A 15,592-nucleotide genomic window follows, 5' to 3' on the forward strand; every position below is an offset into this window, starting at 1 on the left:
GTGACATCCCTAAATTGACCCTAGTCGGAAAGTGGTTTCGGGACCACTAAACCGAGTCGGAATAATAATTAACCATCTTAATTGATGCTCATTATATGCATATGTGCATGTGTGAAAATTTCATGTTTGGATTTTGTTAATTGTAAGTGAATTTTATCAATTAGGACTTGTGTGAGAAAACTTAGAAATGTGATAGGCAAATGTTGAAGTGGCCTATTGATGCATGCTAGAAAATGTTGTCCTTGCATGTCAAATTACCCAATTTATTCTCTAGTGGCCGGCCAAGATGGAGGTGGATGGACAAATATATATGTTTAATAGATATTAAATTAAGAAGTGGCATTAATTTAGATAAAAATAATATGAGTTTCATAAAGTAAAGAAAAAAAAAAGGGTGAAGGAAGACTTACCTACCAACTTCTCCATCTTGCCGTGAATGAGCAAAGAAAACAAAAAAAAAAAATAATAGTAATACAAGAGAAATTAGAAGAGGAGTGTTCATCTTCTTCTCCATCTTGCCAAAGCCGAAAACCAAAGGAAGGAATTAGAGAGCTCTTCATTAAGCAAATTCGGCAACCTTCTTCTAGTTGGAGGTAAGTCTTGAGATGTTGGCTTTAACTTCTTTGCATGGTGAGCTAATTGTCAAAGTGTATTTCGGCAATGTCATGAAAAATCAAACTTTCATGGTGTTTGGAACATCAAGCCGTGTATCAAGAGGTTAGGAGAAGAGGTTGTTTCATGTTGTATTGAATAAGTAGGGTCGATATAAGGTTAAAATTTGTGAAATCTTAGTTAGGTAATGCTTGGTGCATTCGGCCATAGTTGATAGTGAAGTGGGTGATTTATTTCCTTTATGTTAAATGAATAAGTGTGAATGGGTGAAGTTTGGATTGGTTAAATGTTCATATAGGTTGTTTGATAAAAGGAAAAGAGAAGAATTAGATATCATCTTTGATGCTAGTGTCGTATAGGAGGATGTTGAACTTGAATAAGTAATATTCGCTAGCATGATAGGTACGAAATATTAAGTAGATGAGATAATTGATGGGGAAGTGGCTAATAGGGACTTTTAAATGAAATTATGCTAAGGCGAATGTATCAAATGCTAAGTGTGCTTATATGTGTATTCGGCCAAGGAAGCATGATAGGAAGCTTCGATAGGTTTGAGAGATGAATGACCAAATGAACTATGGGTCATGTATGAATAAATTTTTATGTATGTGTGTGATTGATTGGGAAGTAAATTTGTTTGATGTAGCTCAAGAGCTCAAAGGATCGAAGTTGGACAAGGGGAAAGAAAAAGTAATTGAATAGCCGTTGAAGGCGTGCGACAACATCCGAGGTAAGTCGTTAAGCATATATGTTTGATATTGCTTGAATGATTGGAAAATCTATGCAATTGTGTTTAATGGAATGCTATATATGTATAAATGATATTGTATGCGTATGGAGTGATGACAATTGTTGAAGGTAAAAGAGATAGTGAAAGGGGTAGAAAGTTTACTATGGCACTGTGTGTGCGATTTACTATGGCACTGTGTGTGCGATTTACTATGGCACTGTGTGTGCGATTTACTATGGCACTATGTGTGCGATCATAATAAGCACTATGTGTGCCACATTCAGTTAATGGAAATAACTTGTGCATGAACGAGGTAAGTGATTGAGCTACTATCTAAATATCGAAATTGGGACTGTACGGTGTATGCATAAAATTATCTAGTACGTTGTTGTTCCAACTAGAGGAAACGGATCCAAATCGATTGGGCTAACTTGGCGTTTGATTCGGTTGAAGGTCTTGACATGAGATCGAACTTAAAAATTTAAGAAATTGTAGTATAGATTGTTATGGTTGGAAACATCGATTTTGTATTATTTGTTTATTCACTTATGATTGTTATTGTTGGATGGTAGAGTAGTGCTTACGACTTACTGAGTTATGTACTCATTTGGTGTGCTTATTCGTTGTTTATTTAGGTTCTTGATCCATTTTGCGTGCTTTCGGGACTGTCATCAAGTCATCACACCGCCTAGCAACTTTTTGGTATCTTCTTCTTAGATGGTTTAAGAAAACATTTCGGCATGTATAGGCTATTATGTTTTGTTTGAACTTGGTATGTAAAATATTGCATAGCCATGCGAAAATGGCTTATAAATGTTTTGGGCATAATGTTATAATCATTTGGTATGTATATGCTCATTAAGAGGCATGGAAGTGTTTGGCAATGACCAGCCATTAGAATGGGTCATCATGCTTATATTTTGGACCATATATGAAAAAAGGGTGGTTGAATCATAGAGACTATGTGTTAGAGAAAGTCTATCCTAGAATATGATGCTGGCAGCAACAGTGACGTGGATGTGAAAAATCACTAAAAATAGTAGGAATGGAATTAAATAGTGAATAAATTATGTAAATGAACCTTGATGAATCTATTTTCACATGGAGGAAACGAAACGGTTATATGAGTTGTATGCTGAGAGATATTTGGGTTTTAGTGAAACGGGGCCAGAACGGTTTCTGGATTCCCTGTTCGGACTTTGAAAATTCATTATAAATTAACCAGAAATAATTAGGAGTCATACCATATATGTATGAATTCCTCTTTGAGTCTAGTTTCTATAGAAACAAACGGTACCAGTATTGAAGCCCTGCACAGGGAGTTATTTGGGTTGTAACGCGTGAAGGTCAGTGTAGTCGGCCCCTGTAATATGGGAGATTTTAACTAATAAACTGTACTAATTGGCTCGACCAAAAATTCTAGAAAAAAATCTGTAGACGGAAATGTGAGTCTAGTTTCAGAAAAAAATTACGAAACCGATTTTCGAGTTCTAAAACTCAAGTTATGATTTTTGAAGCGACTAGTACACAGATTGGCAGCTTGTCTGGAACTTTTCAATAAGTGGTTTGAAGTCTGTTAACACCTCGTGTTCGACTCCGGCGACGGTCTCGGTTCGGGGTGTTACACATCCACGCAGGTAATCCCCAACCATAGTGGGCTTGGAGCTGTGAAGGAATTCGGAGTGGCCACCCGTTCTGAAAGTTTGATTTTCTTCTGGTGAACTGGACATCCTTTTATTTACATTTGAAGTTTTGGGTTTTTAAATGTAATAAGGCCGCTTAATTATTTTTGATGGTTTTAATATGTATTACTAAGATAGGTATTACTTATTTTAACTGTTGAAATTGGATAGCTTTAGGGCGCATTTTCAAAAACAACAATTGCTTTTAAAATAACACGACAACAAACAAAGCTTCCGCAATGAAAGTATTTTCCAAAATTAATCACTTTTCCTAAAAATGACTTAATCAAATCGGTTTCCTAGAAATATCCATGACGTTAAGGTGTGGCAATGGCGGTATGCATGTCTAGGATTGGATCCGAAGGGAGCTTGGTACTTAAGCAGTCCGATGGACTCACCACCTCTTTTCCGGTTTCCTACCTGGTGCACAGCTTCCATTCACTTTAACCTATAATGAAATTATCTTTTAAAACACTAAGTAAGTTTTTCAGGATCAACAATATAAAATATTTTGAACGCTTCGATGTGGCATGTCGGATCCGGTCACAACGTCTGGGCCGGGTTTGGGGTGTTACAGAGACTCTTACAAATTTGTACAGGGGTTTGATAGATGTCAACGAACTGGAAAAAAATCCAGAAGAGATGAAATGCCACATATGGGAATCCTTGTGGTAAAAGTATTTGATGTTTGGGGGATTGATTTTATGGGACATTTCCAAGTTCCTTCCAAAACCAATACATATTGCTAGTCATTGATTACATTTCTAAATGGGCTGAGGCAACAACCCTGCCTACAAATGATTCAAGGTTAGTAGTTAAATTTCTGGGGAAAAACATATTCCTAAGATTTGGAATGCCTCGCACTCTTGTGAGTGATGAAGGATCTCACTTTTGCAGCAAATATTTTGGAACAACTATACTTGAGTACTGTGTAAGGTACCAAATAACGACAGCATACCACCCTCAGGATAATGGACAAGCAAAGGTGTCCAATCGTGAGATCAAACAAATCCTAGAAAAAAACTGTTAATCCTAACAGGAAAGATTCGGCCCTTAGATTGGATGATGCACTATAGGCATATAGAACGACATACAAAACACCTTTAGGTATGTCCTTTTACAAACTTGTGTAAGAAAAAAAAACAATTTGCCAATTGAATTAAAAAAGAGGGCATATTGGGCAATAAAGGAATTGAACTTAGATCCTAAATTAGCTACGCAAGAGGGGTTATTCTAACTGCAAGAGTTAGAAGATTTTCGAATTCATGGCCTATCAAAATGCGAAGTTATATAAAGAAACGAGTAAAATCCGACAGGATGCAGGGATAAATAAGCAAGATTATTTTCTAGGAAAAAAAGTACTCTTGTTCAACTTAAGATTAAAATTATTTCTGGAAAATAAAAATAAAAATGGATAGGACCGTAGATTATAAATCAAGTAACATCTCACGGTGCAATAGAGCCCATTAGAAATGGGGAACAACTTTTTTAGTCAATGGTAAAAGAATAAAACATTATTTCAGAGGAACGGCTAAAGAAGCAATCAAGACACAAGATTTGCAATGTAAAGCCATATGAATCAAGCATGAAGAAAGAAAAACTACGAAAGAAAATTGGGAGATGAATGAAATGCTTGAAAATTCTACAGCCAATAAGGAAAAAATTTAATTCAGGAATGAAGGAGATGCAGGAAGAATAAAACAACTCAACGAAATGGGAAACTTCTTTGTATGTTGCGACATTAACTCCTCATGTCACGAACTTCAAACGAACGAGGAAGGAAGTACCCACCATAATACTACAACAATGTTACAATGAATCAAGTAACTTCATTCATTATATATTTAAGGGCTACACAATAGGGACACAGTGCTATTTAAAGTGTGAGGATAACATAGGTTAGTTTGATTTTTACACTTTTACATTTATTTTTCTTGTCAAAAGTGTGTTTCAGCTTGTAGAAATAAAAGTGATTGGTTAGAAGCATGTATATAGTTTGGTTGTATTTACGATAAATTTGGCATGATACTGAATGATTTTTAATTTTTAGTTATTAGACTACTAAGTGCTATATATTAAACTATAAATAGGCATTAAGTATTTGAATATACCAAATGACAAAGAGAATATAGGGAGACGAGTATACGAGTATGTATGATCAATGGTTAAAATGGTGATTTCTTCATTGATTAAATTTGTGAATATTGAGATACCTAGGGATGACCTAAGGTATTGTTTGATATAATCCAAAGACAAAAATCAAACCTTAGTCATTTATCCTTAGTACCATATTGAGCCAGAAAACTCTTTTTGATGAACCTTCATGCAAAACCTGAGCCAACTTATGAACTTGTACTTACCCTTTTTATTTGGTCCCTGAAATGCATAAATTTAGACATCTGGTCATACGTATTAAGGGTTAGGTAGAGACACCATGCCAATTTTGTAAAAAGCAGGGTGATATAGGAAGGAGCAGTGTGATATAGTGATTATAAGGTTTAGCCAAAATGTGCAAAACAAAAGAAAAAATTCAAAAAGGTCAAAACGAGTAGAAAAATTACTTGAACAATGAAAATGAAAGCATTGTGAGTGAGATATGTTGAAAAAAATAAAAAATGACTAAAAAATTAGTTACAAAATTAGAAATCTCAACCATTCCTGCACAAAAACTTGTGAGCTGACCATAGTAGCTCTATTATATAGTGGCTTCCTCAATCGAGAAATAAGAAAGGTGAGAGAAGGAGAAATAAGAAGGTGAGCAGGAAAGGGTTATTAAGGGGAAGAATAGGGAATAATGTGACGTGTCAAACTAATTTTGTGTTTGAAACTATTTTGATGCCCTTATTCTTGAATTCCATACCTACCTTAAGCCTCAGAACTTACAACCCAAAAAGTTCTATATGACCTTGGTAAATCTATTCATGAATGGACATTATATCTAGTAATTGTAATAATGATTGTTTGTATTCTGCTAGGATAATCAAATTACCTATATGATTTATCAATGGATTCATATATTTGAGGACCCCATTGTTTATATATTTTATAATATATTGAACTTAGGTGTTTGAAGTTAAGAATGGTAAGTCATTTATATATCATGTTAGAATTACATGTATGTATGATTATTCCTAGTTATGTGTTCCAAAACTGGTCCTTTTATCATAATTTTTCAAGAGTCCTCTTTTATTGTAGTTTTTTCTGTCTTTTTGCTTGAGGACAAGCAATGACGTAAGCATAGGGGAGTTTGATATGCCACAATTTTTTGTTGTAGATTAAACCATTTTTCAAACTTGAAAAAAAGTAATTTCATCATGTTTTATTTAGCTTTTCTCTTTTAGTTCTTAAATAATAAAAAAAAGTGTGATTTGAGTCATTTATATGACTGTAGGGACCAAAGTAGGCCAAAAGGAAGACTAACATGTTTGGTGAGTTTGTAAGAAATCATTTGGAGGCATGAGAACATGAGACTAGTTTCCATGTTGGAACAATGGAGGTTTGAAGTCACAACATGATGATCAGGATACCCAAAATAACAAGACTGCCTTTGGTATCGTGACACAGCCCTAAATTTCAGCATGAGTCAAGCAAACTGCCACCTGTGTTGCAACATAGGGCAAAGGATATCGCAACATCGCCTTGACATAAAGAATAAATGATGCTAAACTTTTGTAAATTATTGTATATTTAGATAATTGTTTAGTATAGATTTTAATTTTCACTAACTTTAAGTGAAAACAGAGCCAGTGTCGCAACACAGGACCCCTGTGTCACAACACTAAGGTTTTAAAAAAATTGAGAAAATTATTTCGATGTCACAAAATGGACTTTCAGTGTCATGACATCAAATTCAATATACTCAAAAATCTAAAAATTTAGAGTGTGTTATGACTAAGAACCCCTCTGTCGTGACATCGCTGCAATTGTTTAAGGTGACCCGACTTGACAGTGCAACCTGGTAGTGTTAAAACCGACTTGTTAACACCTAAACCTCTAATTTTTAACCTAAAAACATATTATCTACCTCCTTAAACACGTCTTAACCCCTTATCCTCTCAATCCTCTCAAAATCTCTTACAACTATTTAAACCTTAAATCCTTAATTTCCACTTCTTTCAAACCTCTATACCTCAATCATACTCGGTGCTACAAGGAATTGGAACTATAACAGCCTAATTTTAACTAAATCAGAACAGTGGTTTCAGAACCACCAATCTGAGGTTGTAAAATTATTTTAATATTATTTTTGACGTTTAAAGTATGTGAAAATGCATGTGTGAAAATCTCGTGAGCAAATTTTATCGTTTAATAGTTCAATTTGAGAAAAAGGACTAAATCACATAAAAGCTAAAAGTTCCAAATTGCTATGGCTTATTAAATGAGAGGTCCTTATATTGTAATTAGACCATTGATAGTGGTGATGGACATAAATGGCCTTGAATTATATGTTTTATAATGGTTTTAATTAAGGTTAAATTTTTAAAATGCTAAATAACATAAGATAAATAATAAAAAAATAGAAAATGGTGTTCATTTTTCTTTCCATAACCGATTATTGAAGAGAAAAGAAAGCTTTTAGGCTCATTTTAGGGTTCAGCACTTAGCTCGATTTTTAATGATTTTTATGTTTTTATGATTGTTGCTTTGAGTACTAGCTAGCCCTTACCCTAATTTCTAAAATTATTGATGATTTTGAAAGTTTTCATTGATGAATTCATGTGTTTTATGATGTTTGATGATGAATTATGAAAGCTTGGTGCTTGATATACATGTTCTGTAAAGTGATTTTGAGTGAAAATATATATTAGAGATTAAATTGAGAAAAGTGCAAATTGAAGGGTTAAATTGTGAAATAAATGAAAAATATGGGCTGCTAGGGACTTATAAAGAATTCGGCTAAGCATGGGTCATATTGAATTTTGTGAATTTTGTGTATTTATGAAATAGGGACTAAATTGAATAAATGTGTAACTTTAGGGGCTAAAGTGAAAAAATGCTCAAATATGTGTTTGTGGATGAAATTGAAAGTGTTTATGAATAAAAGAGTTAATTTTGATTGTATATAGAATATAGATCAAGAACGAAAGAAAACGGATTTAGATCGGGGAAAATCAGAAGTTGATGAATAGTCGATTTCGTCTGTTTATTACGACTAAGAGGTAAGTTCATATGCAAATAAATGTATTTAAATTGAATTATATGTATTTATTTATCATTGAATTGTTATGAATGTTGAAAGAACAATTACGAGAAGAATCAACAGAGTTACGACATCCGAAAGTCCCGTACGAACCTTAAGAATAGTATAAGATACTGATGTCATGACATTAGGTTATCAAGATGTGATTATATGTAAGACCATGTCTGGGACGTTGGCATTATATTGAGATTACGTGTAAGACCATGTCTGGGACATTGGCATTGTTAATCGATTTCGTGTAAGACCCTATCTGGGACAGTGGCATCTATATGTGATAACATGTAATACCATATCTGGGATATGGCATTGTATGAGCTTCTGTGATTTTCGAGTATCCTTATTGACTCCGGATGGTTCAATGGGAAAAGTCAAGTTGAGAAAGAATAGGTGAATGAGCTAAGTGACACAGGTACAAACGAAATTCATACGAGTATTGAAAAGGGTAAATATTGGATGAACTCGATTAAGACATTGAATATATGTGTTCAATAGGAAAGGTTTGTGAATTTGAATGATATTTGCTATGTTAAACATATTTGAATTGAAATGAAAATGTTCATGTGATAGTTTTATTTGTATATGGCTTACTAAGCTTTTAAAGCTTACTTTGTATGTTATTTCCATGTTTTATAGATTATCGAAACTAGCTCAAACTCAAGGATTGTTGGGAAACATCCTCGCACTATTGATCATCTTGTTGGTACTTTTGAGGCTTTGTATATATGGTTTATGGCTTGTATAGGGTAGTGTCATTTTGATATATTTTGGGTCATGATATTAGCCATGAGATTTGGCTTGTAAATGTTGGTATGTATGACCATTTAGGTTGGCTTAAGTTATGTGTTGGATAAGTGATGAATGTGATATATATAATGCTTTATAAGTTGGCATATTGTGGTTTGATTATGAGATGCTAAATTGGTAAGTTTTGTGATATAAAATAGGTGATAAGTTGATGAGAAAATACATAAGTGAGATAAGTGAAAATGTTGGTATTGACGTATTGTTTAGATATGTTTTGGTTCTGGAATTGGTTAGTTGAATTGGTTGTGGATAGATGGCATGTTATGTGTATGGAATTGCATGTTTTTGGATGCTTATATATTTGTTGAAATGGTACCATTATGATGAATAGGTGAATATGAGAAAAGGATGGAAAATTGGTTTTGCAAATGGCCTGTTTTTGTCCACACGAGCAGAGACATGGGCGTGTGACTCAGCTGTGTGTGGCACACGACTATGTTACACGGCCGTGTATCCCCTAGGTTACCCTTTCAAATTAAGGCAGTATACCCTTCAGTTTTGGCACAGCCTAGATACACGGGCGTGTCTATTGACCGTGTGTGGCACAAGGGCTGGCATATGGGCGTGTGGCCGGTCATGTGACCCAAGTCAGTAAACTCCCTAGTTTTCCCATGATCATGGCACACGAGCGTGTCCTTGGCCGTGTGATACAAGTCAGTATGTATGCCCTATTTTCACACGGGCGTGTCTGGTGACCATGTGAGGAATACAGCCTGTTCACATAGGTGTGTGACTCTGAAATTAAAGAAAATTTTCTAAGTTTCCCAAAGTATACATATGTTATCGGTTTAGTCCTGAAACACTTCTAAGTATGTTTTAAGGTCTCGTAAAACCTTATAAGGGATGATGTGAATGATTTGATTGGATTTCAATTATGAATGTTTTAATGTATGTGAATAATGTGTATTATTCGGTAATGCCTCGTAACCTTATTCTGGTGAAGGATATGGGTAAGGGGTGTTACATTTAATTTGTATCAGATCTACGGTTTAGTCGATTCTAGGACTAACATAGCATGTGAGAGTCTACCTATACATGCCATATATATAAATTGTGATAGTGTGATGATTCTTGACAGTTAAAATATGTTTTTATATAGCAAATGGATCCAAACCGAGCCATAGTTGACAATGTGGAAAGTAATGCGCCCGTTCCCGCTCAAGGGGCAGCGCCAGCCAATTCTAGGCCTATATCTAGTAGCCAGGGGGAGAGGCAAGCCTTCTTCCAAATGATGAGTGAGTGGTTGACGAAATTCATATGAACAAATCTGGCTGCTCAACAACCTTCACCCCCATCTGTTCATCAACAAGTCCCATTTGTGTTGCAAGTGTTAGATGCGATTCAATTGAGTAAGCCGCCAGTGGATAAGATACGTAAACACGGGGTTGAAGAGTTTCAGGCTATAGTTGATGATGATGCTGATAGGGCTGAGTTCTGGCTTGAGAATACAATCAGAGTGTTTGATGAATTATCCTATACCCCAGATGAATGTATCAAGTGTGTTGTATCCTTATTGAGAGATAATGCTTATCATTGGTGAAAAACATTGATATCAGTAGTTCCAGGAATGTGTTACCTAGGAGTTCTTTCAATCTGAGTTTTAAAAGAAATATATAAGCCAACGATTTCTCGATCTGAAACATAAAGAGTTTCTAGAATTGAAACAGGGCCGAATGACTGTGACAGAATATGAAAGAGAATTTGTGCGTTTGAGCAATTATTGTGACATCCCTAATTTGACCCTAGTCGGAAAGTGGTTTCAGGACCACTAAACCGAGTCTTATAAGTAATTAAAAGTTATATTCTATGTTTATGATGTTAGTAAATGCATGTGTGAAAGTTTCATGCATTAATTTGATCATTTCTATGTGAATTTATTAAAATGGACTTGTATGAAACATTGTTGAAAGGTGATAGGCTAATCTTACAATGGTCTAATAGTACATGCATGCAAAAGAGTGGTTTTGCATGTCAATTTGCCCAAAAAAAAGGGAAGAGTGGCCAGCCATGACAAGTTATGGGCAAGGGGAAACATGTTTCAAACATGTCTAGTTAATGGATTATGTAAGGAGGAATAAAAAAAAAAAAAGGAAGCATGGGAAATAAACTAATGAAAAATTAAAGGAAGAAAACAAAGAAAAAAAAATGTGTCCATCATTCTCATACATGACCGAAAAAAAAAAAAAAGGGAGAAGGAAAAGGCTTCATACTTTGGTTCTTCTTAGCCGTGTAGAAGAGGGAAAAAGAGGAAGAAATTTAGCCACTTTGAGCTGGAAATTAAGGTAAGAATTCAAGTTAGCTCTTTAAATCTTAGCATGGTTTTAAGCTAGATTCTAAGCCCCTTATTTAACCATGCCGAAATCTTTGAAAATTATGGTGATATGAACGTTCGCCATGGTAGATGTTAAAGAAGATGGTGGAAATGTTGTACACATTTGATTAGTAAGTTAGATGGATGAGATTTGAACTAGTTATCAAGTTCTTTAGGTAACCCATGTTGAAATCTTGGTTTTGAATAAGTGAGGTTTTCGCTAGGGTGACTAACAAGGGTGATGATTGTTGTTTCATGCTGAATCTAGATGAACAATAGTTTAAGAGGAGCACTCGGCCATGATATGAGATTGTGATGTTAGTGCGAATATGAAGATGATGAACTTGAATAAGAAATATTCGGCTAGCATGATAAGTATGAATTATCAAGTAGTTGTGATAATTGATGAGTGAAGTGGCTAATGGGGACTCTTAATGAAATTATGCTAAGGCCAAATGTATCAAATGCTAAATGTGCTTATATGTGTGTGTGTGTGTCGTTAGTAGCTAATGGCATTGGCATTGTTTAACAAAAATTAGAAATGAATGCTTGAAAGTTAAATATGGTCGCCCTAGTGACCAAATCGTTAAAAGCTAATATATGAACAAATGATACGAATAAATTGACCTTTGAAATGTATATGGTTGCCGTGTGTTTGTGTCGATTGAGAAGTAAATTTGTTTGATTTAGCTCAAGATCTTAAAGGAGAGGCGTCCAACAAGGGAAATCGAAGGTCATCGAGTAGCCGACTTGGAACTATTTTACCTAACACAAGGTAAGTCATTAAGCACATATGTTTGATATTGCTTAAATGATTGTAAAATCTATGCAATTGTGTTTAATGGGATGCTATATATATATAAATGAAATTGTATGTGTATGGAGTGATGACAATTGTTGAATGTAAAAGAAATAGTGAAATGTGTAGAAAGTTTGCTTTCGGCACTAAGTGTCTTGAAATACGTGTGTGCGGTGACGAGATTGGCACTAAGTGTGCGTGCTGGAAATATATGGCACTAAGTGTGCATGCTGGAAATATATGGCACTAAGTGTGCGAGCTCGAAGGGTATGGCACTATGTGTGCGGGCTTAAATCGCATGGCACTAAGTGTGCGAAATCGAGTATTAAGCACTATGTGTGCGTACTCTATATATATATATATATAAATATCTCCGATCGAACTATTATATGGAGGGTGTGTCTCCATCGAGTTGAGTATGGACAGCGGATCGGGTAAGTACCTTGAGCTCATGACGACTAGGTAATATGTTCATGCTCGGGGTTGAGCTTGGTAAGCTTTAAATCTATGTGATGATTGCAATTGTATGATTGTGGTGAAAATGAGTTGGTGTGTAAAATGCCTCAAATATCTTATTGTATAGAATATGAAATGTGGATGTATGACTTGGTATGAGATTGAACCGAAAGGTCCAAGGAACTATGATATAGTTCGATATGGATGGAGTACTTAGCCTCGTTCATTATTTCATGTTGTAATAATTTTGTTAATGGATGGTTGTGGAATGCTTATGACTTACTGAGTTGTAAACTCACTCGGTGTTTTCTTGTCACCCATTTTAGGTCTCTTGGACTCGTATTGTTGCGTGCTCGGAACCGTCGTTGAAGTCATCACACCGGCTGAAATCTTATGGTATTGTTTTTGTTGTTGAAGAACATTTGGCATGTATAGGCTATTATATTTTGTCGAATTGTGGGTTGTAAACTTTAAGCCATGTGAAAATGGCCTATGTGGTCGTCGAGTGGGATGCTAGAACCTATAGCCACGAGTCTTAGAAACTCAAATTTTGATAAGGTGGCCATAATTTGTGTCATGTATGATGGATGATTAAGGCCAAGGAAAACTTCATGAAATTGACATAGTCTACTGCAGTAACTGTTGCGGATAGCAGCAGTGGGATGAGATTGAAAAATCACTAAAAATAGTAGAAGTAGAATTAAATAGTGAGTAAATTATGGAACTGAACCTTGATGAATCTATTTTTATATGGACGAAACGAAACGACCATATGAGTAGTATACTGAGAAATATTAAAGTTCTCGTCAGACAGGGCCAGAACGGTTTCTGGGTCCCCTGTCGCGACTTTGAAAATTTACCATAAATTATCCAGAAAGAATTAGGAGTCATGCCTTATATGTACAGATTCCATTTTGAGTCTAGTTTCATTAGAAAGAAACGGCACCAGTATTAAAGCCCTGTACAGAGAGATATTCAAGTTGTAACGCACGAAGGTCAGAGCAGTCGATCCCTGTAACATGGGTGACTTTAACTAATAAACTGTACCAATTGGCCCAACCAAAATTCTAAAATAAATACATGGATGGGTATATGAGTATAAATTCAGGAAAATTTACGAAACCAGTTTCGAGTTTTGAAACTCGAGATATGATTTTAAGGCGACGGTGACGCAGTTTTCCAGCCTGTCCAGAAATGCCAAATTGGTCGGTACTTTAAGAGGATTTGTCTCGTTGACCCTCGTGTCGACACGGCGATGGTCTCGGGTTTGGGGTGTTACAAATTTTATTGGTATCAGAGCTATGGTTTAGTCGGTTCTAGGACTACCATAGAGCGTGTGAGTCTAGCTATACATGCCAAATTGTTAGTGCTTAATAATGTGATGACTTCTGACGGTTGAATTTTTGTTTTGATTAGCGATGGAACCCGGGATAGAGAGACCCTTGGCGGATGACGTTGAAAGTGTAGCGGCTGCTCCTACGCAAGGGACACCGCCTGTTGAGCCTCAGTCATCCGCGAATAATCAAAATGAAGGGGCGAAACAAGCCTTCTTCACCATGATGAATGAGTGGGTCGCGCAATATGCCCGAACCAATCCGAGTGTCCAACCATTCCCGAATTTAAATAATCCACCCCAAGAGCCCGTGATGCCATCAGTTACTGATCCTGTGAGGATGAGTAAACCACCTGTGGACTTGATTAGGAAGCGTGGGGCCGAGGAGTTTAAGGCCATAGTTACCGAGCGATGCCGAAAGGGCCGAAGTTCGCTTGATAACACCATTAGAGTGTTTGATGAACTGTCATGCACACCGATGAATGTCTTAAGTGTGCTATATCTTTGTTGCGAGACTCAGCCTACTATTGGTGGAGGACCTTGATTTCCATAGTCCCAAAGGAACAAGTTACTTGGGATTTCTTTCAAACGGAATTTCGGAAGAAATATATTAGTCAACGGTTCATCGATCAGAAGCGTAAGGAGTTCTGGAACTCAAGCAAGGCCGTATGATCAGATCTCGAATCTGAACATGAGTTCGTAAGACTTAGTCGGTATGCTCGGGAGTGTGTGGCTGATGAGGTTGCTATGTGCAAAAGATTTGAAGAAGGATTGAATGAGGAGTTAAAGTTACTAGTGGGAATTTTGGAGATAAAGGAGTTCGTGATACTAGTCGAACGAGCCTGCAAGGCGGAAGAACTTGGGAAGGAGAAGAAGAAGGCTGAACTTGGAGCAAGAGATTACCGTAAAAGATCAACGAGTAAAGCTCCGTTCTCATTGTAAAGAGGTTCGGGGAGGACACTAGTAAGTCGAGGCGATCGCGGAATTTCCATTAGAGCCCGACCATTGACGGACTCTAGAGCTACATCGATAGCTAGTGTGGGCAATAATCGTCAAGAGAGACCTGAATGTCCCCAATGTGGAAGACGACACCTAGGTGAATGTTGGGGTAAGTCTGTTAACCGGGCCTGTTACGGATGTGGTTCGAAGGACCACTTCATTAGGGATTGCACGGAGCTAGATGAGAAGAATAAGATGCAAGGTGCGAGATCTAATGGGGCGACAGCTAGAGGTAGACCCCCGAGGGTTTCAGGAGGTAGGGGTGGTAATCGAGGGGAGCCACCGATACTGGCTGTTCGATCCGAGACCCGAGCTCTGCTAGAGCATATGCCATCCGCATACGAGAGGAGGCATCCTCCCCGACGTTATCACCGGTACTTTTACTCTCTTTGATACTAGTGTGATTGCATTGATTGACCCGGCTCTACTCATTCATATGTATGTGAAACTTTAGCATCCAGAAGACTCTACCGTTGAGTCTCTGAGTTCGTAATTCAGTGTCAAACCCTTTGGGTCAATACGTACTCGTTGATAAAGTGTGCAAGAGATGCCCCTAATAATTCGAGAATCGCTTTTCCTACCGATCGATGCTTCTACCATTTGATGAATTCGATGTTATTCTTGGTATGGATTGGCTGACCAGTACATGATGCGAAGGTGGACTGC

This window comes from Gossypium arboreum, chromosome 2, assembly GCF_025698485.1.
Source record: "Gossypium arboreum isolate Shixiya-1 chromosome 2, ASM2569848v2, whole genome shotgun sequence".
Classification (NCBI taxonomy): Eukaryota; Viridiplantae; Streptophyta; class Magnoliopsida; order Malvales; family Malvaceae; genus Gossypium; species Gossypium arboreum.